This window comes from Orcinus orca, chromosome 17 (assembly GCF_937001465.1).
Source record: "Orcinus orca chromosome 17, mOrcOrc1.1, whole genome shotgun sequence".
NCBI lineage: Eukaryota > Metazoa > Chordata > Mammalia > Artiodactyla > Delphinidae > Orcinus > Orcinus orca.
Genome location: NC_064575.1, coordinates 40,485,947 through 40,513,329, shown reverse-complemented (window position 1 = coordinate 40,513,329; position 27,383 = coordinate 40,485,947). Strand labels below are relative to the sequence as shown.

The 27,383-nt window shown below is 40.9% G+C and overlaps 1 protein-coding gene across 1 annotated transcript in view; it reads left to right on the top strand.

The window, feature by feature from the left end:
- Positions 1-20,368, top strand: part of LOC125961703 (metabotropic glutamate receptor 7-like) — a 129,796-nt gene extending 109,428 nt beyond the window's left edge. The window contains exon 7 of the mRNA XM_049700500.1: positions 20,120-20,368. The gene's annotated coding sequence lies outside the window, so the exon portion shown is untranslated. The remainder of the gene's footprint in view (positions 1-20,119) is intronic.
- The last annotated feature ends 7,015 nt before the right edge of the window (positions 20,369-27,383 follow it).

The window sequence follows — 27,383 nt, the reverse complement described above, 5'->3', positions numbered from 1 at the left end:
TTAGAGTCTTAGCTAAGAAATGGAAGCAAAATAGAACTTTCCCCCAGGGATGACAGAAGGTTTAAAGGAGTAAATATGTAAGTGACTTGGCACAGTGCCTAGTACAAGAGAGATCAATATAAGTACTTACCAATTTTTTAAAGAGACACATGAAAGAAGTAAAATGTGGTGATTTCAATCTATTGATATATATTCTTGACATTAAACTACATTGGATGACCTAACTTGCTCGTGCTTTTTCTTACTCTAGTGAACTTGGGTAGCTAATATCATAGTTTAAAATTTTTCCTTTTATATTTACAAGTAAATTTGACCTGTAAATTTCTTTTTCCTTACAGTCCTAATCTATTTTCAGTATTAGGATTATATAGACTTCATAAGATGAATAAAGGAGCATTCTTCCTTTGCTACTCCCTAGAAGTTTTTCTTTGTTAATATTGATGTTATCTGTTTAGCAGAAGTTGGATAGAATTCACCTCCCAAATGATCTGGCCGGGTCTGGTATTTTCTCGGTGAAAGCTTGTAAACTATTGACTTAATTCCTTTACTGGTGCAAGAACTCCAGCTACAAATTTCCTCTTGTGTCAGTTTTGGTAAACTTTAGGAGCTAGGAAATTGTCCACTTTACAGAAATGTTCAAATTTACTGGCATTTCATATATTCTCTGTTTGTACTCTCTGCTATAACATTGTCCTGATTCTTTCTGTATATTGTTTACTTACGTTTTTGTTTTGCTTAATCAAAGTCTGTTTTTTTAAATCTTTTCAAAGAATATTCTTTTGACTTACTTACTAAATCACCTCAATTTTATACTTTTTTCTGTTTTATTAAGTTCTGCTCATATCTTTATTGTCTATTATTCTATGTTCTCAGGGTTTATTGTTTTACTCTTCTGATGTCAATTAAAACACTTGGTTATTAATTTTAATAAATCTTTTTACTTATAAACAGTTGAACTTTTTGAAGGTTCCAGCTTAGTTGTACGTATCTAAGGGTCAGCTCCTCCTCACAGTTGCTGGCCTAAGGCTTAGCTCACCCTATAGCAATGTATATACTGACATTTTTTCCCCTCGACTTTCTGTGTTTTGCTACTTCTCACTTCTCTTTGCAGAGAAGCCCTTTGAAATACCCTTAACTTATTTTACAGCCAATAAGTCTTTAAAATACTGTGTATTTTTTAAGATAAATCAACTTATATAATTAGGCAGGAAATCTGATCTGCCATATTTTTAAAAACAGCATAATTTCACTCTTCTCCACGATTAATCTGCTGTATTACACGACCTTCGAGTTTTTAGCTTTATCAATGACATGTACTTTAAAAATGTTTGAAGGATCCTACCCAGTCTTTTAAAACATCCTCGCTCCTTGTTTCAGTTCTAGTTTTATGTATATTTTCTGCCTGGCACCTGATTATTCCAACATCTGATGGATGGCCTTGGGAATCTAATTCTGGTATTGATTGTTTTTGCTGATTCTCTCCACTTGTAGCTGATTTCTTCATTATTGTGTAAATTTAGATCATGAGCTCACGTTTAGCTAAACTTTATCTGTGGGAACGCTATAGGCCTGTGTTGAAGGTCTACCTCTCCAGAAAGGGTTTAGTTTTGTGTTTGGAATACCACCGATTTGGGAGCATTTTAAGTTCATTTCTTAGCTTCTGTTTGCAAGACCGCAAATAAATTTGCAACCCAAACACTGTGAACACACATCTGCGGTTCAGAATTCTCAAGATTTCCTACCTGTTTCCTACCCAGAGCAGAGGCCAAGAGAATTTGCTCTTAGTCTCCCTTTGCCAGCAGATATTTTTTTCTCCTGGCACACCCTTTCATTACAGGTGAAGCCAGGGATAGGTAGGTTTAGTTCTAACTTCCCATCTAGTAGGGATGGAGTCTTACCTCCTGCCTCCCATGTGGTCATGGCCATTTAAAAACAAGTCTCTATACCAGGTGTGTCATTCAACTACGGCCTGTATTCCAAATCCAGACAGCTGCCTATTTTTTATGGCCTATGAGCTATGAATAATTTTCACGTTTTAACTGGTAACATTTTAAATGGTTACCTAAGTACCTAAATAATATCCTCAATTTTGCCTCTTTGGTCTACAAAGCCTAAAATATTTGCCATTTGGCTCCATAAAAACAGGATTTCCAGCTTCTGTTCTAAGCTATCAAGATCTTCAATGCACTCTTAATAGAGCTATAACTCTCACACATGTACCACCCTTCCTTCATGGGTCCTGGAAATTTCGACTGCACACTTCCAAAATCAACCACGCACTTAAAAATAAGTTGTGTACATTTAACCTAGCATACCTAACCCTTTTCTTTTAGGAGAGTTTTTCAAGTAATCTTGCCCACCGTATTCTTCAGAACTTCATTAATAATGGGAAAAAACTGGGCTTACCTGGTGGCGCAGTGGTTGAGAGTCCGCCTGCTGATGCAGGGGACACGGGTTCGTGCCCCGGTCTGGGAAGGTCCCACATGCCGTGGAGCGGCTGGGCCCGTGAGCCATGGCCGCTGAGCCTGTGCGTCCGGAGCCTGTGCTCCGCAACGGGAGAGGCCACGACAGTGAGAGGACTACGTACCAAAAAAACAAACAAAAAACAAAAAACGGCAAAAAATTAAAACAACTTAACATTCAACAAAAATGGGAAATGTTCATAACAATTATAGAAGCACATACAGTAGAAAACTATAAACTGTTATTGAAAGAGTGAGACATAACCTTTTATTCTTAGAGAACTATGTTTATTTAGGTCCCTTTTGTTTAAATAAGTGTATTTCTGTGTATGTATGTATACAGTCATGTATTTATATACACATACATTATTTGTATGATATATTTATATAAACATATGAAATACATACCTATACACATACCTTTGATTTATATTTGTATACATACACAGGAATATAATTATATATTATATATTTATATACATTGAACTGAAAACTGGTAGTATACATATATATCGTGTATAAACGTGTGTCTACGTGCATGTGTAGAAAAGCAGGTTGAGAGATATGGAAGCATGAGTTAGACAGGGTTCAAGATTTTAAAAGTAGTTATGTGTAGGTAGTGAGGTTAAGGCCCATTTGATTGAAAATATTGCATATTTTTACATCAATTGTTATGATGACCAGATTCCTTTGTAAATAAAATTATAAATAGCTATACATACTCGTATGTGTAATGTATAGCTAAAAGATATATAGTTTTATATATGTATTATATTTATATTATATAATACAATTATACTAATACATTATATATTGTGTTATACAGAATATATTAACTATAGTGTATTATATCAGATGATAATAATTATATATTATGATATAATTGTTTTATAATCAATATTATAGGATATATCATATTAATATTATGCACATATTAACCATAGAAATACATTTCATTACTCATATATTTTGTATATAATATATGCTAGGCAAAAATATATATTAATATAATACATAATTGTTATACATTAATATAAATATTAGTATATTACATTTATACATCAATATAATATTTAATATTGGTATATTTATATTATTTTTAATATATACATAGCTAATGCTCTTTAAAGCCATCTGCTACAAGTAGAATAAGACCAGGAGTATGGCCAAAGCAAATTGTAAAAATATTAGATTACTTATATTCATTTATATGTCATTTTCCTGGAATCTGCATCTGGCTATTAGAGAGGACACACAGCAAAAACAACAAAAAGTGCCCAGGACATAGGATCCTTTATTCATTGGAACCTCAAAGGAAACACAGTGCTATTCAGTCCCCCTTCAAAGAACCAAGAGCAAACCTTGAAGCACCCAGTAAAAGCCAATTCAAACAAGAAAGCTTTTCCACTTAAACTGGAAAATGTTAAGTTCCCAAGAGACCCCCTACATCAACCACTGAAGCTCATTTGGCAGTAAAAACAATAATGTTCACCGAACAACAAGAAACGCAAAACAATAGGTGTTTTACCAAAAACACAAAAAAGCAGCTAATTAGTGTCTTTCCCGTTTGAGAGAAGGGGGTGGGAAGTGGGCAGAAGACCTGATAGCAAAGATAAAAAGAAAAGGAAAAGGAAAATAACAGTTTCCAGTTTGACACTCAAGCTGTCTTCTGCATCCATTTCGTCAAGACCACCAAGTCAATGTGGAGGCTTTTTCCTCCTTCCCTTTTCTTTTCATGAGACCCACCACAACCAGCACTGCAGATTCCATCGAATTAAGGAATGCTGTTGCCTACATGTGTGAATGAGCTGTGAGTAAAGTACTGAAGTAGAGGACACCTAAAGTGAAACGATTTCATGAATGTCCACGTGGCTGAGCAGCAAGTTAACCTTTCATAGATGTGCTAAAGAAGAAGAGTTGGGTTTTATTTTATTTACTTTTCCCTGGACTGTGTTGAATGACTATCATCGACAAGTTCAGGCTACTTTTTGCTGAGGATCAATGCACTGGGAGAGCTGAGAGAACACTGAACAGTAGAGCTGTCTTTTTCTTGACCAGTTCACCTTAGTTTCCCAAACTCTAAGTCTTTCCCTAATTCTTTCTCCTTTTTATTGTAGTAAAATGAACATAACACAAAATTCACCATTTTGATCATTTTACAATTCACTGTACCATTCAGTGGAATTTACTACTGTCACAATGTTGTGCAACTATCACCACTGTCCAACTACAAAACATTTTCATCACCCCAAGAGGAAACATACACCCATTTTGAGGAGTCATTCCCTATTTCCCTCTCTTCCAAACCCCTGGAAACCACTAATGTATAATATTTTCCGTGTGTATGGATTTGCCACTGCTGGACATTTCATATAAATGGAACCATACAATATAGAGCCTTTCGCGCCTGACTTCTTTCACCTAGTTGCATCCATGATGTAGCATGTGTCAGTAATCCATTCACTTCTATGGCTGAATTCCCTGATCCTGTTTTCTTCATACTGTTTGAATACAAAATTTAAAATAAGTTGAGAGTGAAGCTCTGTTTTAAGGGCACATCTACGAGGCCAATTCTTTTAAAAAAGGTGAAAAGGGAGATATTGTTGTGAAATGATAATCGTTGAGAAGCCTCAGCCAATTTGATAATGAAAAGTTTGGGAAATGTTGCAAAAAATTATCTGCTTTATATTAAAAGCCTCTTAAGCAAGGATTCAGGAGATTGTCTTTTTCTTGCAGGTAACTTAAATGAGTCAGAAGGAAATAACTGCGCTTTAAAACAGATTTTGAAAGGATTCTATTTATTCTTAATAGACGAATGGGAGTACAAGTAGTTCACATCCAATATGGACTCCCTGTCCAAACACTGTTTATCGTTTTAGCCACCACTATCGAATTATATTTCTTGAGAGTAAGGCAGCTCCATTCCTGCATATTACTTTTTTTTCCTGCATATTACTTTTTAAAATTCATCTATCAAATTCATCAATCCATTGATACAGTATAAACAAGAGATGTTCGTGTTTCAGTGCAGTTCAAATATCAGGTATAAAGAACCACCAGCAAGAAAAAGAATCCTATATCTCTTGCCAGAATGTGGTCAGCTCTGGGGTGCTTTGCTAGCTGAAACACACTTTCATTGTTAAGAGGATAGAGGCTGTTTAAGAGGGATGAGAGCCAAAAAATGTTAACTACGTGTATGTGTTAAGAACAGTGCTAGGTTATCTCATATTCTATATCAGCCAAGGCTCACCATTTTACATATGTGAAAAGCGAAGTTAAAAGTGTTTTAGTAGGGCTTCCCTGGTGGTGCAGTGGTTAAGAATCTGCCTGCCAGTGCAGGGGACGCGGGTTTGAGCCCTGGTCCGGGAAGCTCCCACATGCCACGGAGCAACTAAGAGCATGTGCCACAACTACTGAGCCTGCACTCTAGAGCCCGTGAACCACAGCTACTGAAGCCCACACACCTAGACCCCATGCTCAGCGACAAAGAGAAGCCACCACAATGAGAAGCCCGCGCACCGTAACAAAGAGTAGCCCCCGCTCACCGCAACGAGAGAAAGCCCGCGCATGGCAAGGAAGAGCCAACGCAGCCAAAAATAAATAAATAAATCTTTTTTTTAAAAAAAAAAGTGTTTTAGTAACTTACTAAAAGGCACGCAATCAGTAAATCTGAGCAAGAATTCAATCCCAAATCTGTCACACTGAAGTTTAAGCTAATACATGAGATTAATAAAAACAGCACTAAATTAAAAGTTCAGAGATATTTTTAATTTCATACTCTTTCACTAACGCTCTTTGGAGATAAATCATTTCTTTTATATGGGCCTTAGTTTTCACAACTATAATAGTTGGAAGCTTGACTAGATGATCTGTATGTAGTCTTCCAATTCTAAAATGTTCTACTCATTTGGATTCCTACAATAATTGCCCTTGCAATACATGCATGCTGCCACCAAGTAGCCGTAGAGACTATTAGTTCCTTTTATATCCCTAGTGGGGAGTGCATTTTGACATCAGACTTACCGGTCAATAGTACAACCTGTTACTATAACTATAAAATAACAAAATAATCTGGTATTATTTCCTGTAAAGCAGAAGCTTTACATTGTCTGTGAATCATATCAGAATCACCTGTAGGTTTGTTTGGTTGTGTTTTAACATCTTTAGTGGAGTATAATTGCTTTACAATGGTGTTTAGTTTCTGCTTTATAACACCTGTAGGTTTTTAAACATAGAGGAAATCCATAACCCACTGAATGAGAATCTTCAGAGACAGGACATGGGCATCTGGATTTTTGGGCTCCCATCATCCGTATATTTTATTTTTTGCCTATGTACAATATTTGTCACATCCTCTTGAATCTTTAAATGTTTCTTTTTGTTTTAAAATTTTAGCATATTCTATAATCTTCACCTACTTTTCATAAGCTGTTATCTGTTATGTTTATTCGATCTTGTGCTTCTCCTGGTTGTCTTCTTTATTTTCTTTTTTTTTGGCGGGGGGGGGGGGCCCTGCCTCATGGCTTGCAGGATCTTAGTTCCCTGACCGGGAATTAGACCCCAGGGCCCCAGCAGTGAAAGCGCCAAGTTCTAACCACTGGACCACCAGGGAAGTCCCAAGACTTCTGTTTTAAATGACTTTTTTCCCACTCTAATTCATTCCTGGGATCAGTTTCATGTTTGAACATTAAGCCTACCTTGCATTACTAGAATAAAGCTACTTTGATTGTGATATATGATTGTTTTACATACCATGGATACAGTTTGTGCTTCTGTTTACACATTTTGCATGCATGTTCAAAAGAGAAACTGGCCTGTGATTCTATTCTTGTAATATTCTTTTTAGTTTTGATCTGAAGCTTATGTTGGCCTTATAAATATTTTGAGCAATATATACTTTTCTGTTTCCTGGAAGATTTTTATGTAAGATTACCAATATTTCTTCCCTAAATATTTGGAACAATTTACTTGGAAAGCCATTTATCCCTGGAAATCATTTTCTGTAAAGGTACTTAATTATACAAACAACTTTTGCAGTAGATATAGGTTTTTGAGATATTTTTTCTTTCTTGGGTTAGTCTTGTTAGCTTGCATTTTTTAAGAATTTGTCATTTTCGATGAATTTTCAAATTTATAAATATAAAATTATCATAATTTTAACAGCTTTATTGGGATGTAATTTACATACCATAATTTCAACACTTTAATGTATACAATTCAGTGGTTCTCAGTGTAACCACTAAAAGACTTGTGTAAGCATCACAACAATCCAATTTTAGATTTCTGTCCCCCCACAAAAAACCCATTACACATTAACAAGCTTTTTTCAATCTCCTCAACCCTCTCAGCCCTAGGCAACCACTCATCTACTTCCTGTCTCTACAGATTTGCTATTCTGGGCATTTCATATAAATGGGACCGTACAATATGTGATCTTTTGTGAGTGGCTGCTTTTACTTTACATAATGCTTTCATGGTTCATCCATGTTGTAACATGGATCAGTAGATCATTCCTTTCTATAGCTGAATGCTATTCTACTGTATGGATATTCCACATTTTGTTTATTCATTTATCCGGTTGTCATTTGAATTATTTCCACCTTTTGTTTTTAGAAATAGGCTTCTATGAACATTCACGTACAAGCTTTTGTGCAGACATAAGTTTTTATTTCTCTTAGGTATATATTTAGTAGTGGAACTGCTGGGTCATAGGGTAACTCTATGTTTAACACTTGCAGGAACTCTCAAGCTGTTTTGTAAAATGGCCGCACCATTTTACACTCCCACCAGCAATGTATGTGGGTTTCAATCTCTTCTCTTACAGCCTAGCATGTCATCTATGCTGGAAAACGTTTCACATGTAGTTGAGCAGGATGAGTATTTTACTGTTTGGTTGAGTGTTCTGTAAACATTTATTAGGTCTTGTTAATTCATAGTCTCGTCCAAGTCTTCTATATCGTTGTTGATCTTCTGCCTAACTGTTCTATCCATTATTGACTGTGGAGTACTGAAGCCTCTAACTAATGATGTGCAATTATCTATTTCTTCCTTCAATTCTTCATGGATTTTGGTATTTTCTTCTTCATGTATTTTGGTTTTACTTTATTCAGGGCAAATATGTTAAAGATTTTTGTATCTTCCCTTTCTTTATCATAAAATGTTCCTTTTCATATCTAGTAACCTTTTTGTTTGTTTTAAAGTCTATTTTTTCTGGTATTAGTATAGCCACTTCAGCAATGCTTACGGTTGCTATTTGCATGAGGTATATTTTTTCATCCTTTTACTTTGTACACATTAGACTTTTGAATCCAAGCAGTGTCTCCTATAGAAAACATTCCTTAATACCCAGTTCGACAATATCTGCCTTTTGATTGTACTGTTTAATTCATTTACATTTAGTTTTTATTATTGATATGGTAGGATTTATTTATGTCTATCATTTTACCTTTGGTTTTCTACATGTCTCATGTTTTTGTTTTTTTGTTATTGTTGTTGTTCCTCCATTTTCCTTTTATAGTAAGTAGATATTTTCTGCTGTAACATGTAATTCCTTTAATGATTTTTAACCACATTGTTTGAGTAATGGCTGCACTAGGGCTTATGGAATACATCTCAGAATCTCTTCAGATTTTTACTAGGTTCATTCCAGATAGAAACAGAAACTGTACTTTTATAGAGCTGTATGCCTTCCCCTCTTTTTTGTTTTTATTACATTTATATATGTTACATACTTAACAACATATTATAATAATTACTTCTCACAAGCTTATTTTTTCAAAGAGCTTAGAGAAGAAAGTTGAGCAAATAAATATTTTTGAGTTTGTCGGGTAATCTATTTACCATTGCTGGTTCTCTTCCTTTCTTCCTGCGGATTCAGCTTATGATCTACTGTCATTTTTATTCTAACACAGCTTTGTTCTCACTGCCTTCGTTGTGCCATATCATCAAATATATGATTTTTTTTTATGTTATATAGAGAACAATCCAAATATAGTCATATTGGTTAGGCACTTACTTTTTAAATTTGTTAAGAGAAGAAATTTGAAATTACAGTATCTTTTATAATTCCCTACACAACTGCTCTAGTCAGCATTCTTTGTTTTGTTTTTATGGCTTGAGTTACTGTCTGCTATCATTTGAAGAACTTCCACTAGTATTGCTTGTGAAGCCCGTCTGCTAACAGTGAACTCACTCAGTTTCTGTTTCTGCTTCTGAGTTATGGTGAAGTATTGATGACAAGTTGTGGAGTGGTAGGAAAAACTAAAATGCGATGTGCTGTATGATGTATGTTTCACTGAAGTGTCTTGGTCAAATTCTAATGATTTATGATAGAAATCACATAAAGCAAGCATCACAATTCTCCAGGAATGTTCTGTAGAATGCTAATGTTAATGATGAATATGTGATCCCAAATCTTTCACTTGTATTGACCTTATCTCATTAATTCTTCTCCCAACAATGCCATAACTAGAGTTGAGTTCTAAAGTGTACCTTCCTCTTTTCCAATAGAAATGGTCCCACAATTTCAGAAAGTTCTCAAAGGTGAAAAAGTGCACACGGCGCTTATCACGTTTGCAAATGCCAATGAAAATGCTAAGGTAACACTGTCCAAAAGGCAATATTCTTCTGTGAGGGCACCCAACTTTAAACAAATACACATATTCTAAATACAGCTTAGATCTGTGACATGTTTTGGCCAATGAAGTGTGAGCAGACATGATGGCCTTCAATGAGCAGCAGAGGCCTTAAATGGGCTTGTGCAGTTGGGCTCACCTCTTATGTTTCAGTGAACTTTGTGAGAAGACAGGGCCTGGGAGCTGCGGCCTCACAGTTGGGCTCCAGAGGAACATGTGTGTTACAGACCTCAAACTGACCCAAAACACGGAGCAAAACCAGCCATCTAGAGGTCTAAAAGAGAGCCACTGCAGCTAGCCAATAGGTCCAAGAAAAATAAATTCTTGTTTATGGAACTGAGTTTTGGGTCGATTTGTTCCAAAGCATTATCACAGCAAGAGCTGACTAACACAACATCCTCCAAATCACTGTTATGTAAATGGCTGCCACCATGCCTACAAGTAAGGCAATTGTGTACTCAAATTGTGAGAGTCCTTGAACTCTTGGTGCCTCTCCAACACAATGTACATGGCTAAATTTCCACAAATAAGTTCACTAATATACCACAAAGATCTCCCTAAGCTTTTATTAAATGTAATGCAAACTTCTTTCTTTTCATTTTCTGCTTCTACATAGTTAAAATGCTTTTTATCAATGTAAAATGGCTCTTACCTTTTGGCTTCTGTCGTGAGAGTCTTTTGAACTCTGAAACACTGTAGGATATCACCTATATATGGAATCTAAAACAGACAACAATTGAACGAATATAACAAAAAAGAAGGAGAGTCACCGATATAGAGAACAAACTAATGGTTGCCAGTGCGGAGGGGGAGGAGGGGGCAATACAGGGGTGGGGAAGTGAGAGATGTAAACTACTGGGTGTACGACAGGCTCAAGGATGTATTGTACAACACAGGGAATATAGCCAATATTTTGTAATAACTGTAAATGTAAAGTAACCTTTAAAAAGGATATAAAAATTTTTTTAAAAAGAACACATACTTAAAATTCGAAACAATTTAAATGTCCATCAACAGGAAAATGCACATATAAATTATCGGATTTCCCTACATGGGAATCCTACGTAGCGAGGAAAGTACACGAACTAGACAGATCTTTACGTGTCAGCATGGATGAACCTAGCAAAGATAACACTAAATAAAGCAAGTAACAAGAGAAAACAAAATAGAATACGATGTGCAGTTTAAGAATACTTAAAATTGTAGCCTACATAGAAAGACATCCATGCCACTGATGGAGACCAAGTTCAGAGGAGTGGTTACCCAGGGTCAGCTGGGGAATTGCTGTGCTTGGGAAAGTGGTCACCCCTGAGACTCTTCAACAGGAATGGTAATGTTTCACTTCACACGCTGGCTGGAGGACGGAGGAGTGTCTGCGGATGTTATAATGTGAGCACGCTGCATGTAAAACCCATTGCTGACCACACCTAGGGGAACTGATGCATGGGAGCTGGTAGTGGGTGGAGGCATCCAGAAGGTGGTGGTAGAAGAGGAACATTGTACACGTAACGCCTAAGGCCTGACCAGAGGACGACCACTGCTCTAGAAACTGGACACAAATCCAACTTCTACGGCCAATCTTAGAAGACAAACTGAGGCATATTTAAAATTTTAACACTTTATGTGCGCAAAAATAGATTCAATTCAGGCACCACAAAGCGGAAGAGGTGAGGAGCACTCCAGCCACAGGAGCTGCAGAGATGTTTATTTTAAAAGGGCAGAAGCAAAGCAAGGAAACGAGTGATTTGCTATGGCTTTAACGCCTAGTTGGTGGTTTGTGACTGGGTGTCCTCAGCGCTGTTCGTCACCCTGAGGCGCTGACAGGCTTAGATTTTGGTTGGTTTAAGTAGGCGGCCGCATCGCTAGAGCCACCGCAGGCTAACGGCCTCCTTGCAGGGTTAATTTACTAACACCAATTGTCTGAGTCCTTCCTCTTACTCAGTCACTTCACTTCCTACGCCTCACTTTCTCTTCTCTAAAGTGGATATTCAGTAGTAAATTCTCTGTGGAGGTGTCAGGACAAAACAAAGTGATTATTAGGAACCACGATCATGTCCTGAATGCACGGAACACGTCACCGTTTGCCAACCACCGTGTCAAGTCAGCAGAAACGACAGAAATTAAGAGCTCTCCGCAGAAATTCACACACCTGTGCACCAGGTAAGGGACCACAGGCAGACGTTCACTCAGCCTTTCCTGCGTCCCTCACGGAGTTCACGCTCTCTCCTGGGCGGAGCGAGCACAGACACTTTGCGGGAGTTTAACTACTTTTAAAATGCACTGATACAACCATGTCTCACTTTTGTTTGGAGCAGTCAGCAAACGCTTTTTGGAAACCCCAAATTCTCCACACCTCCTACCTTTTGCGCTGCCGTAGTCTCGAAGCTGCCGACACCGCTCCTCAGGCCGCGTCGTCAGGGGAGGCGGGTCTGCGTGCTGCTCCTCAAGCCGCGTCGTCATGGGAGGCGGGTCTGCGTGCGGACGCACGGCGAGCGCGCAGAAGTCCTCGAGCCCCGCCCCCACGGGCCCGCCCGGAGGCTTAAGCCGCAACCCCGCGGCTCGGGAGGGCGTTGATGCCCGCGCCAACACCAGGCCGCGCGTGGGCTCCGGAGCGCGGCATGGAGGGCTCGGCCTAGCTGGGGCCCGTGGCCCTATGTCTTCTGGCTGCGACGCCGGTCCTGCGCACGATGCGGGGCCGCAGCTGCCGGGTCGCAGCCGCCGGGCGGCGGGCGCCCGAGGGGCTGGGAGGCGAGCCGGGACCCACAGGCGGGTGTGGGCATCCTGTCTGCAGCCAGCGTCCCCGAGGCCGCGCTCAGGCCATGATCACTCGGTGAAGCTGCGCCCGGACAGCACGGCCGACTCCTTCTCGCGCTCTGAGGACCTGTGCGCGCTGCAGGACTCGGTGCCTCTGCCCTCCGTGCGGGCTTCCCTGAGGGAGGGCCTGCTGGACTTAACGCCGACCGCCTCCGCGGGGTAGACTGGGCGCCACTCCTGAGCACCCTCTGCCCCTGATCTGTATCCAGAGCTTCTTCCAGCCACGGCTTGTCGAGACAGGTTTGTACTTCCCGCTTCCAGGGGCCCTCGTGTGGGCGCTGAGAAGCGGGGTTTTAAATGGTTGAAGGTGGAGGGTGGGCACTAGAACCGGTGCCCAGTGACCGGGTGTACGTGCACTAGACGGGGCGTGCGGCCTAGGACTCCTGCCAGCTCGGTGACCCCGGCCGAGTGCCTTAAGGCTTCAAGGTCTCAGTGTTCTCATCTGTAGCGTGGGCTTAACAGGACCCAGCCTCTGTGGCGGTTACAAGGATGCACTGTGTTAATGCTTCTAGACTCTACAAAGTAGAACACTTAGCACAGTTTGGAGTATCGTTAATTGTTGCACAGATGTTACCTGGTCTGTTGAATGACTTTGCCTGGTACACACCAAAGCGATTAGGAAATGGATATATCCCAGCTTCATTTCCTTTCCATTCAAACGGGGCTCAGGAAAAAAAAAATTTTTTTCAATAGGTGTATCATATATAGTGGGAAGAGCACCGGTGTCAAGGCAGCTTAGGGTTTGAATTCCAGAGCTTATGCTCTCTGTGGCCTGGACAGGTTTCTTTTGCACTACAATCCCCACACTTGTAAAATGACATTAAAAACCACTCTTTCTGTGGGTTCTTAGAATTAATTAAGCAGGTTGTGTGTGTAAAGTATCCTGGCACTTGAATGAGTTGTCAGAACCAAGGGCTGCTGGAGACCATGCTTCTGCCCTAGGTAATCTTCCCTTCTACTGGGCAGCAAGTAAACACAAGCACAGGAGTCAGTGCTCTGGAAGAAGTGAGTTCTGCTGCTACAGAGCACAGAATCTCTTTTTTCTTTGATTTAATTTTTATTCTATATTGGAGGATAGTTGATATACAATATTGTGTTAGTTTCAGGTGTACAGTAAAGTGATTCAGTTATACATATATCCATTCCTTTTCAGATTCTTTTCCCGTACACTTTGTTACAGGATATGGAGTAGAGGTCCCTGTGCTATGCAGTAGGTCCTTGTTGATTATTTTATATATAGTCGTGTGTATATGTTAATGCCAAACTCCTAATGTATCCCTCCCCGCCATCTTTCCCCTTTGCAGAGCACAGAAACTTGGAAGGGCAAGTTCAGGGTAGGATTCTTGGAGGAAGTGCCGTCCTTTCTAAGGATATGTAGCAGCTCCTGGGGTGGCAGGAGAAAGCAGTGTGTGTTGAAGTTTGAGAAATGTAAGAAAATATGGCAAAACTAATGTACAGGACTGGAACTCAGGGTTTGGGAAAGAAATGAGAGTCGATACTGAAAACTTAGTGGGGCCCAACAGAAAGGCGCCTTGTTTGTCCTGTCAGAAGTTTGGATGTTTATCCTGAAGGCTGCGGGAAACACCAAAGAACAGTGAAATGGAATTCTGGTTTAGAGGCTCACTTGGACCTCCATGTGGAAGGCAGTTGATTGGGTGCAGGGTGAATTGTAATCTAAGGGTCCCACTTAAGTTATAAAAGGTGGGACCGGGTTTTGCAGATCTGAGAGAGAATGGGTGAGGCCTGGTGACCAGTTAGAAAAGGGAGGGCAGCAAGCGTGGGTGACAGTTTACAGCTGCATCTTTTTGAGAGATACAGAGCACAGTAGAAAGGGATTGGGGGTGGCAAGAGGATCTTACTTCATCTTCAGTGCTTTAGAGGGGCCTGGTAGACAGGTCTGGGCCCAAGGTACAGATGTGGGCTTTTGGGAGGACAGGTGTTTGATGGCATGGTAGAGACTTAGGTTATCCACAAGAATATCCAAAGAATCATAGGTCTGAGAGTTTTTTTAAGTGGGTATATTTGAGGATGTTTATAAGCTGAGAGAAAGTAGCCAACAGAAGAAGGGTGTAAAGATCTAGGAGAGGAAGTGATTGTTCATTTGTTTTTGAAAAGCTGAACACTTATCGTGTGCCTGGCCCGTTTCTAGGATCTGGGGTTCACACCCATCTGTTATCTCTTCCGCAAGGACAGTTCAATTCATCCCCTGGTGAACAGAAGTCAGATTATTCTTTGCATCCCATTCAGGTGTAAGAACTGTTTTGTACCTCTGAAGGGAAGCAAGCTCTATCCTTTGGTCACCTGCTGATGATAATAGCATTGGCTGAGACCTGACCATTTACAACGAAGGCACTTCTGTAGGTAATAAGTTCCAGGAGGGCCCGAACTGAGTATGTCTGTTTCAGCATTTAGCATGGTTTAGCATCTGAGAGGCCGGTACATTATTGGCATATAGTAGACTTAAAAATGAATATTTGTGGATTGTCTGAATGAGTGGATGTGTGTGATTCACATCCTATTTGCAGGTCCTATGCCCTGCAATGGATTTTCAGTGTCAGGTTGTGAAAGTATTTATGACGGGGATTGGCATTGTTCCCTATCTAATGGATAAAGATTACACACGAAAGGACTTTACACTGACATCCCAAAAGCCTCATAGGAATTACTTAACAAAAAATAAAATTGGATTCTGTATAATTTCTAATTTGTAAGCTGGCCAGAACACTGGTATTTCAGTCAGTCCTCTGGTAGTTCCGATGACGTCCCCATGATCACCCAGGCATAATCAGAATGGCTTTAGGATTTGGGAGCCAAAATGTTCCTCAGTATTTACGGCTTTGCTCGTCCATTTAAGAAAATGGACTATTGAAAAAAATAGCTTCAGACACAATATGGCATTTTATGATTTAGCATGAAATCTGAGAAATATAGAGGTTATCGGAAGCCTGCAATGGTAAAGTTCCCTCTGCTATGGAAGTTATTGTCTTTAAACAAAGATTCTACATCACTAATGCTATATATATATTTTTTATGATATTCAGGTTAATTTCCAATTCTAAGGAAGTAATTGGTTGGTATGAGAGATGGTGTGGCTTCCAAAGGTGAAAAGTATTATTTTGTTGTAATTTCCAGCTACCTAAGGATGGGAGAGGCCCGGGACACTGCAGTCAGTATATTATGTGGAGCAGGTTATATTGTGGTTTATTTATGAACTTTTACATGTTTATTTTCTTCTTTGCGGTATGCGGGCCTCCCACTGTTGCGGCCTCTCCCGTTGAGGAGCACAGGCTCCGGATGCGCAGGCTCAGCGGCCATGGCTTACGGGCCTAGCCACTCCGCGGCATGTGGGATCTTCCCGGACTGGGGCACGAACCCGTGTCCCCTGCATAGGCAGGCAGACTCTCAACCACTGCGCCACAAGGGAAGCCCACGTGTTTATTTTCTATGCAAGTTTGTGTGCTCCTTTTTGAGTTTTGGTAGATAAGTGTTTTGTAACTTTGGAATACTTGGAGTTATATACATATATATATATATATATTTTTTTTTTTAATGTAGTAGTTAAAGCCGTGGAGAGTGTACTAGTCTACCTAGTACTCCCTGTCGGAATGCCACACTTGAGGCCAGATGCCAGCCTTCCCAGAACATTTGTGGTCTCCTTTCAGTTTTTGACCTGCTCAGATTGAGTCCCTATAGACTCTTCATCAGCTTCAAACCTGATCTTCCACCCCTTCCCTGACCTTGATGGTTACCTTCCTACTTTAGGCCTCAGGTGCTTTAGCTATAAAATGATATAGTTGCCCTTAATTCTAAAGTTTTCTTTCTAAAGGGCTACAATGTGGTGGCTCCTTGAAAATGTTTCTCTTTGCTGGTTTTAATTTTGTAGAGAATTAAAACCCCAGCCACTCTAAAAGACAGTAAGTTACATTGGATCAGGAAAGTGTGCTTTTGTAGTTAGATTAACAGGGATGGAAGATGACTTAATATGTTTTAAGATACTCATGATCCGTTCTCGTGAGAGTCGGGGGAAGAAGGGGAAGAGAGTTAATAAAATACCAAACGACTGTGACAAATTAAGTTCACCAAGATGTAGGTGATTAGTTACTACTTGAATAAGCCACACAAATCCAATTCAAGTTGTCCTTTATTTTTCTAAGAAGGATCCCAGTGAACTGAGTCCCATGTTCAGTGACTCCATGTTCAATGGCTTAGTCTTTAAAAACTGTTATGTTGCTGGAAGCAGAAATATTGCCCATCAGTCCTAATTGATGTTTAGCTATCACGCACATTTGAAATAAATTTATTACTTTGGCTGATCTCAGTGTAATACATTCTAAAGGGGCAAAGAACACACGAAAAGTTATGGAGTCTCCATCTTCTACACTAAAGTGTGCAATAAATTACATATTATTTGGCTGTGAAATTCACAAGCCATAGAAACCACACCATTAGCAATGTATACAGTGGTAAACAGCAGGTAATGAGAATGATATAAAATAAAACAGACTGTGTATGTTGGCACTGCTGCCAATAAAACAATCATTCAATGCATTCATATGCATCTACGCTAGGTAAGCTCTTTAGGGCAATTGCTATGAGTTCTACATACCTGTCAGGATATTATATATAGCCCACTTTCTACGGCATTTATTCAAAGACTGAGAAAGCGTTACTCTGGGTAAATTCAGACCTTTTCTCAATATAGAATTTGGTCAACATGCATTCTGAACAGCAAAATTTCACAGTATTTTCCTACACTAATTTCCACCTCAGCAAATGCAGGATTAAGTATAATGGATTATAAGGAGTTAGAAAGGAAAGATGGAAGAAAAGAAGGAAGGTAGAAAAAAGGTGGGTATGGAGTACTTCAACATTTACGTAAAGAGTGTACCTAAAACTAACCTGAGGTTTCCCTGAGCTATTAGCATACGCTATAGAAACTTAATGAAAAATAAAAAAAACAGCAAGGGAAACTCAAAGATTCTTTGTTTTTTCACTTTACTGCATACACACGTCCACCTTAAACAATCTATATGCTTATATCCAATAAGAGAGCATTGTTTTGCAAGGCTATTTGGGTTCTATCAGCATGTAAAGGTCGGACAACTCAACTTTAGCAGAGTTAGCCTTCAGGTGAATAATTGCTTCTTTCAGGTTGCGAGCATTTGAATTTTCCAGAAATGTTTCCCAAAATATGAAAACTAAAAGAAGGGTCCTAGGACAGCGTCCTTTAGAAGTTTTATAGTATCAAGCCTTTTGAAGGAAGAGAATCTTTGTCGATTATCAACACAATGATTCCAAGCAGGTCAATATTTGCTGACAATATTATATAACAGAACCCACTTCACCTCCATTATACTGACAGTGATCTTCCTTACTTCAACCTTGTGCTTCTTAGTAAAGTTGAAAATACTGAGCCAAGAACAGACAGTGACAATGCCAGAGACTCAGATGTACCTATAGGTGCCTTCAGACAACATCAGCCACCCAGGCTAAAGTCCTGGTTTAAAACATCCCAACATGAATGAATCTCAAAAACCATATGCTGAGCAAGTGAAGCCAGATCAGAAGGGCACCCACTGTATTATTCAACTTACATGAAATTGTAAACTGGGCAAAAGTCATCTCTAAAGATAAAAAACAGATCCGTGGTTGCCTTGGGTTGGAGATGGGGATACTTTTGCAAAAGCCTAGGAGGAAACTTTCTAGGGTTTTAGAATTGTTATCTATCTTTATGGGGGTGGTAGTTAAACAAATGTATACGTTAATTAAAAGTCACTGAACCGTTGACTAAAAATGTCTGCATTTTATTGTATGTAAATGATACCTTAATAAGGTTGATTACAAAATGAAGCAAAACCAAAACAAAGCAGAAGAAAAACCTCTCAAGACCTCAAAGGAAATACACTGTTTTCTCCCAGGGTACCAGATTGGAAATGAGGCATTGGTCTGTTCTACCCTCAGATTATCCCTAGGATTATCTAGTCTATTTTAAAGCACTAGAGTCCCCTATCAGGAAAACTCACCCCATGTTTAATTACTTTGATTTCTTCTCTGCCTCTTCTCCCAAGACAGTGAAGCCATTCACGGAAGGAAAACCAGCTTTTTCCAACTTTGCATCACCACATATTCTTTCCAAAGCTATTATTTATGGAATGGAATTTGGCTACACTTCGTAAAAATCTAGCTTTTTGAGCCTTACAAATCTTAACAGTTAACCTATTGCCTCCACTGGAATTTGGAAAAAACTTATTTTGAAAAGGAATAGCTGAGACTTGACATTTTTTGTGTGTGATTTTCTCTTCCCCTAAGATAGAAGTGAGTAGGAATGAGAAACACGTACATAAAGAAAAATAAATTATCTTGCTGCCTTTGCATGGTTATAATTTATAGGAGGCCCTTTTCAACAATAATCTATTATCAGAATCAATAAAATATAATCTCCATGAAGGCCAGGCCAGGATATTTGTCCCTTTTTCAGCAGATTGCAATACAAACCACATTCATGGATATGCTTCTTGATGATCTTTGTAATACTGGAACAGTTGCCCATTTCCTCATGCCTCTTCACCTTAACTTCAACCTGGTTTTTCACCAATGACCTCACATTTCCTTCTCTATCACTTGGTTGTGGGCCTCTTTTCCAACTCCAACTCCAACTCGCATTTCACTCTGTCACCAAAGGAAGACTCACACCTTCCTGCTTTTTAGTCATACCTCAAGGTCATTACCATATTGTGATCACCCTGAAGAATAGCCAGACAATTGTTATTTCAGAGCCATCTGACAGTTTGTAGCTCTAAAAATTAACTAAGAACCGCATTTGTCAAAAATATCCTAGTTTAAGATTTTGGTAATACAGCAACAGTAATTCCGAAGTCATTTATGACAATCAGTGTGGGAAGCACCCTCCTTCAAGAAGATCCTTTGCCATACAATACTCTTTCCCTGTCTGGTAATAAGGAAGAATGGCCGAGGAAAGTAACCTTTTGTGGAAAGAAATACTTGGCTTTGAGAAGGCTTGAAGTTCATACATTTTTCTTGAATTAGATTCCCCATTAATTACTTTATCCACAAAGAGGTAATTATCAGAGTTATGTAATCAATTAAGGAGATGCTACTCCACATTCTTTCAGCTTGTTGACCTTTCTCACTTTATTTCATGTGGCTATCTGAAACATCAGTGATTTACATGCCTTTTTTTTTTGACAGATTTCTCTGTGTGTGTGTCCCCATGATGAAAACATCATTAAAGTAAAATATCATGAATAGACTCTTAAGAAGCAGAGTCTACTGAAAGTCCTGGAAAATATGAAAGCACTAATATTCACGGACAACTCTACACTCTGAAAGTTACTCCAAATTTTGTTGATCTCTCTTTTGTCTAGGAGTTTTTCATATTTTCTACCATGATCATTTGTTAGTTTTATAATTACATAATAAAGGCATTACATCATACAATCTTTTGTTATCCATTGCAGTTTTAAAACTATTCCTTTCCTTGTCCTCAGCAGATATGTCATAGATTACTAGTACACAAGCAAAGACTTTCAATGTAACAGTACTTTATAGTGAGAAGAACTATACTGAGCTATCTCTATCCTAAGACAAGGCACTAGGAAAGCACTAGGAATTCTTAAGCACTAGGAATACAGAGACGATCAAGGGGAAAGTTCCTTGCCTTCGAGTATACATGATCATTATAGCAAATGCTTAAATAGCACTTAGTATGTAACTCACCACAGCAGTCTTATTATCCTCCTTTTTAATAGGTGAGCAGAGGAAGCCACAGGGAAGTCATAGGGTAAAGCCAGAATTTGAACCTAGGTAGACTAGTACACTCTCCACGGCTTTAACTACTACATTAGTATATATATATATATATATATGTATATAACTCCAAGTATTCCAAAGTTACAAAACACTTATCTACCAAAACTCAAAAAGGAGCACACAAACTTGCATAGAAAATAAACACGTGGGCTTCCCTTGTGGCGCAGTGGTTGAGAGTCTGCCTGCCTATGCAGGGGACACGGGTTCGTGCCCCAGTCCGGGAAGATCCCACATGCCGCGGAGTGGCTAGGCCCGTAAGCCATGGCCGCTGAGCCTGCGCATCCGGAGCCTGTGCTCCTCAACGGGAGAGGCCGCAACAGTGGGAGGCCCGCATACCGCAAAGAAGAAAATAAACATGTAAAAGTTCATAAATAAACCACAATATAACCTGCTCCACATAATATACTGACTGCAGTGTCCCGGGCCTCTCCCATCCTTAGGTAGCTGGAAATTACAACAAAATAATACTTTTCACCTTTGGAAGCCACACCATCTCTCATACCAACCAATTACTTCCTTAGAATTGGAAATTAACCTGAATATCATAAAAAATATATATATAGCATTAGTGATGTAGAATCTTTGTTTAAAGACAATAACTTCCATAGCAGAGGGAACTTTACCATTGCAGGCTTCCGATAACCTCTATATTTCTCAGATTTCATGCTAAATCATAAAATGCCATATTGTGTCTGAAGCTATTTTTTTCAATAGTCCATTTTCTTAAATGGACGAGCAAAGCCGTAAATACTGAGGAACATTTTGGCTCCCAAATCCTAAAGCCATTCTGATTATGCCTGGGTGATCATGGGGACGTCATCGGAACTACCAGAGGACTGACTGAAATACCAGTGTTCTGGCCAGCTTACAAATTAGAAATTATACAGAATCCAATTTTATTTTTTGTTAAGTAATTCCTATGAGGCTTTTGGGATGTCAGTGTGAAGTCCTTTCGTGTGTAATCTTTATCCATTAGATAGGGAACAATGCCAATCCCCGTCATAAATACTTTCACAACCTGACACTGAAAATCCATTGCAGGGCATAGGACCTGCAAATAGGATGTGAATCACACACATCCACTCATTCAGACAATCCACAAATATTCATTTTTAAGTCTACTATATGCCAATAATGTACCGGCCTCTCAGATGCTAAACCATGCTAAATGCTGAAACAGACATACTCAGTTCGGGCCCTCCTGGAACTTATTACCTACAGAAGTGCCTTCGTTGTAAATGGTCAGGTCTCAGCCAATGCTATTATCATCAGCAGGTGACCAAAGGATAGAGCTTGCTTCCCTTCAGAGGTACAAAACAGTTCTTACACCTGAATGGGATGCAAAGAATAATCTGACTTCTGTTCACCAGGGGATGAATTGAACTGTCCTTGCGGAAGAGATAACAGATGGGTGTGAACCCCAGATCCTAGAAACGGGCCAGGCACACGATAAGTGTTCAGCTTTTCAAAAACAAATGAACAATCACTTCCTCTCCTAGATCTTTACACCCTTCTTCTGTTGGCTACTTTCTCTCAGCTTATAAACATCCTCAAATATACCCACTTAAAAAAACTCTCAGACCTATGATTCTTTGGATATTCTTGTGGATAACCTAAGTCTCTACCATGCCATCAAACACCTGTCCTCCCAAAAGCCCACATCTGTACCTTGGGCCCAGACCTGTCTACCAGGCCCCTCTAAAGCACTGAAGATGAAGTAAGATCCTCTTGCCACCCCCAATCCCTTTCTACTGTGCTCTGTATCTCTCAAAAAGATGCAGCTGTAAACTGTCACCCACGCTTGCTGCCCTCCCTTTTCTAACTGGTCACCAGGCCTCACCCATTCTCTCTCAGATCTGCAAAACCCGGTCCCACCTTTTATAACTTAAGTGGGACCCTTAGATTACAATTCACCCTGCACCCAATCAACTGCCTTCCACATGGAGGTCCAAGTGAGCCTCTAAACCAGAATTCCATTTCACTGTTCTTTGGTGTTTCCCGCAGCCTTCAGGATAAACATCCAAACTTCTGACAGGACAAACAAGGCGCCTTTCTGTTGGGCCCCACTAAGTTTTCAGTATCGACTCTCATTTCTTTCCCAAACCCTGAGTTCCAGTCCTGTACATTAGTTTTGCCATATTTTCTTACATTTCTCAAACTTCAACACACACTGCTTTCTCCTGCCACCCCAGGAGCTGCTACATATCCTTAGAAAGGACGGCACTTCCTCCAAGAATCCTACCCTGAACTTGCCCTTCCAAGTTTCTGTGCTCTGCAAAGGGGAAAGATGGCGGGGAGGGATACATTAGGAGTTTGGCATTAACATATACACACGACTATATATAAAATAATCAACAAGGACCTACTGCATAGCACAGGGACCTCTACTCCATATCCTGTAACAAAGTGTACGGGAAAAGAATCTGAAAAGGAATGGATATATGTATAACTGAATCACTTTACTGTACACCTGAAACTAACACAATATTGTATATCAACTATCCTCCAATATAGAATAAAAATTAAATCAAAGAAAAAAGAGATTCTGTGCTCTGTAGCAGCAGAACTCACTTCTTCCAGAGCACTGACTCCTGTGCTTGTGTTTACTTGCTGCCCAGTAGAAGGGAAGATTACCTAGGGCAGAAGCATGGTCTCCAGCAGCCCTTGGTTCTGACAACTCATTCAAGTGCCAGGATACTTTACACACACAACCTGCTTAATTAATTCTAAGAACCCACAGAAAGAGTGGTTTTTAATGTCATTTTACAAGTGTGGGGATTGTAGTGCAAAAGAAACCTGTCCAGGCCACAGAGAGCATAAGCTCTGGAATTCAAACCCTAAGCTGCCTTGACACCGGTGCTCTTCCCACTATATATGATACACCTATTGAAAAAAATTTTTTTTTTCCTGAGCCCCGTTTGAATGGAAAGGAAATGAAGCTGGGATATATCCATTTCCTAATCGCTTTGGTGTGTACCAGGCAAAGTCATTCAACAGACCAGGTAACATCTGTGCAACAATTAACGATACTCCAAACTGTGCTAAGTGTTCTACTTTGTAGAGTCTAGAAGCATTAACACAGTGCATCCTTGTAACCGCCACAGAGGCTGGGTCCTGTTAAGCCCACGCTACAGATGAGAACACTGAGACCTTGAAGCCTTAAGGCACTCGGCCGGGGTCACCGAGCTGGCAGGAGTCCTAGGCCGCACGCCCCGTCTAGTGCACGTACACCCGGTCACTGGGCACCGGTTCTAGTGCCCACCCTCCACCTTCAACCATTTAAAACCCCGCTTCTCAGCGCCCACACGAGGGCCCCTGGAAGCGGGAAGTACAAACCTGTCTCGACAAGCCGTGGCTGGAAGAAGCTCTGGATACAGATCAGGGGCAGAGGGTGCTCAGGAGTGGCGCCCAGTCTACCCCGCGGAGGCGGTCGGCGTTAAGTCCAGCAGGCCCTCCCTCAGGGAAGCCCGCACGGAGGGCAGAGGCACCGAGTCCTGCAGCGCGCACAGGTCCTCAGAGCGCGAGAAGGAGTCGGCCGTGCTGTCCGGGCGCAGCTTCACCGAGTGATCATGGCCTGAGCGCGGCCTCGGGGACGCTGGCTGCAGACAGGATGCCCACACCCGCCTGTGGGTCCCGGCTCGCCTCCCAGCCCCTCGGGCGCCCGCCGCCCGGCGGCTGCGACCCGGCAGCTGCGGCCCCGCATCGTGCGCAGGACCGGCGTCGCAGCCAGAAGACATAGGGCCACGGGCCCCAGCTAGGCCGAGCCCTCCATGCCGCGCTCCGGAGCCCACGCGCGGCCTGGTGTTGGCGCGGGCATCAACGCCCTCCCGAGCCGCGGGGTTGCGGCTTAAGCCTCCGGGCGGGCCCGTGGGGGCGGGGCTCGAGGACTTCTGCGCGCTCGCCGTGCGTCCGCACGCAGACCCGCCTCCCATGACGACGCGGCTTGAGGAGCAGCACGCAGACCCGCCTCCCCTGACGACGCGGCCTGAGGAGCGGTGTCGGCAGCTTCGAGACTACGGCAGCGCAAAAGGTAGGAGGTGTGGAGAATTTGGGGTTTCCAAAAAGCGTTTGCTGACTGCTCCAAACAAAAGTGAGACATGGTTGTATCAGTGCATTTTAAAAGTAGTTAAACTCCCGCAAAGTGTCTGTGCTCGCTCCGCCCAGGAGAGAGCGTGAACTCCGTGAGGGACGCAGGAAAGGCTGAGTGAACGTCTGCCTGTGGTCCCTTACCTGGTGCACAGGTGTGTGAATTTCTGCGGAGAGCTCTTAATTTCTGTCGTTTCTGCTGACTTGACACGGTGGTTGGCAAACGGTGACGTGTTCCGTGCATTCAGGACATGATCGTGGTTCCTAATAATCACTTTGTTTTGTCCTGACACCTCCACAGAGAATTTACTACTGAATATCCACTTTAGAGAAGAGAAAGTGAGGCGTAGGAAGTGAAGTGACTGAGTAAGAGGAAGGACTCAGACAATTGGTGTTAGTAAATTAACCCTGCAAGGAGGCCGTTAGCCTGCGGTGGCTCTAGCGATGCGGCCGCCTACTTAAACCAACCAAAATCTAAGCCTGTCAGCGCCTCAGGGTGACGAACAGCGCTGAGGACACCCAGTCACAAACCACCAACTAGGCGTTAAAGCCATAGCAAATCACTCGTTTCCTTGCTTTGCTTCTGCCCTTTTAAAATAAACATCTCTGCAGCTCCTGTGGCTGGAGTGCTCCTCACCTCTTCCGCTTTGTGGTGCCTGAATTGAATCTATTTTTGCGCACATAAAGTGTTAAAATTTTAAATATGCCTCAGTTTGTCTTCTAAGATTGGCCGTAGAAGTTGGATTTGTGTCCAGTTTCTAGAGCAGTGGTCGTCCTCTGGTCAGGCCTTAGGCGTTACGTGTACAATGTTCCTCTTCTACCACCACCTTCTGGATGCCTCCACCCACTACCAGCTCCCATGCATCAGTTCCCCTAGGTGTGGTCAGCAATGGGTTTTACATGCAGCGTGCTCACATTATAACATCCGCAGACACTCCTCCGTCCTCCAGCCAGCGTGTGAAGTGAAACATTACCATTCCTGTTGAAGAGTCTCAGGGGTGACCACTTTCCCAAGCACAGCAATTCCCCAGCTGACCCTGGGTAACCACTCCTCTGAACTTGGTCTCCATCAGTGGCATGGATGTCTTTCTATGTAGGCTACAATTTTAAGTATTCTTAAACTGCACATCGTATTCTATTTTGTTTTCTCTTGTTACTTGCTTTATTTAGTGTTATCTTTGCTAGGTTCATCCATGCTGACACGTAAAGATCTGTCTAGTTCGTGTACTTTCCTCGCTACGTAGGATTCCCATGTAGGGAAATCCGATAATTTATATGTGCATTTTCCTGTTGATGGACATTTAAATTGTTTCGAATTTTAAGTATGAGTTCTTTTTAAAAAAATTTTTATATCCTTTTTAAAGGTTACTTTACATTTACAGTTATTACAAAATATTGGCTATATTCCCTGTGTTGTACAATACATCCTTGAGCCTGTCGTACACCCAGTAGTTTACATCTCTCACTTCCCCACCCCTGTATTGCCCCCTCCTCCCCCTCCGCACTGGCAACCATTAGTTTGTTCTCTATATCGGTGACTCTCCTTCTTTTTTGTTATATTCGTTCAATTGTTGTCTGTTTTAGATTCCATATATAGGTGATATCCTACAGTGTTTCAGAGTTCAAAAGACTCTCACGACAGAAGCCAAAAGGTAAGAGCCATTTTACATTGATAAAAAGCATTTTAACTATGTAGAAGCAGAAAATGAAAAGAAAGAAGTTTGCATTACATTTAATAAAAGCTTAGGGAGATCTTTGTGGTATATTAGTGAACTTATTTGTGGAAATTTAGCCATGTACATTGTGTTGGAGAGGCACCAAGAGTTCAAGGACTCTCACAATTTGAGTACACAATTGCCTTACTTGTAGGCATGGTGGCAGCCATTTACATAACAGTGATTTGGAGGATGTTGTGTTAGTCAGCTCTTGCTGTGATAATGCTTTGGAACAAATCGACCCAAAACTCAGTTCCATAAACAAGAATTTATTTTTCTTGGACCTATTGGCTAGCTGCAGTGGCTCTCTTTTAGACCTCTAGATGGCTGGTTTTGCTCCGTGTTTTGGGTCAGTTTGAGGTCTGTAACACACATGTTCCTCTGGAGCCCAACTGTGAGGCCGCAGCTCCCAGGCCCTGTCTTCTCACAAAGTTCACTGAAACATAAGAGGTGAGCCCAACTGCACAAGCCCATTTAAGGCCTCTGCTGCTCATTGAAGGCCATCATGTCTGCTCACACTTCATTGGCCAAAACATGTCACAGATCTAAGCTGTATTTAGAATATGTGTATTTGTTTAAAGTTGGGTGCCCTCACAGAAGAATATTGCCTTTTGGACAGTGTTACCTTAGCATTTTCATTGGCATTTGCAAACGTGATAAGCGCCGTGTGCACTTTTTCACCTTTGAGAACTTTCTGAAATTGTGGGACCATTTCTATTGGAAAAGAGGAAGGTACACTTTAGAACTCAACTCTAGTTATGGCATTGTTGGGAGAAGAATTAATGAGATAAGGTCAATACAAGTGAAAGATTTGGGATCACATATTCATCATTAACATTAGC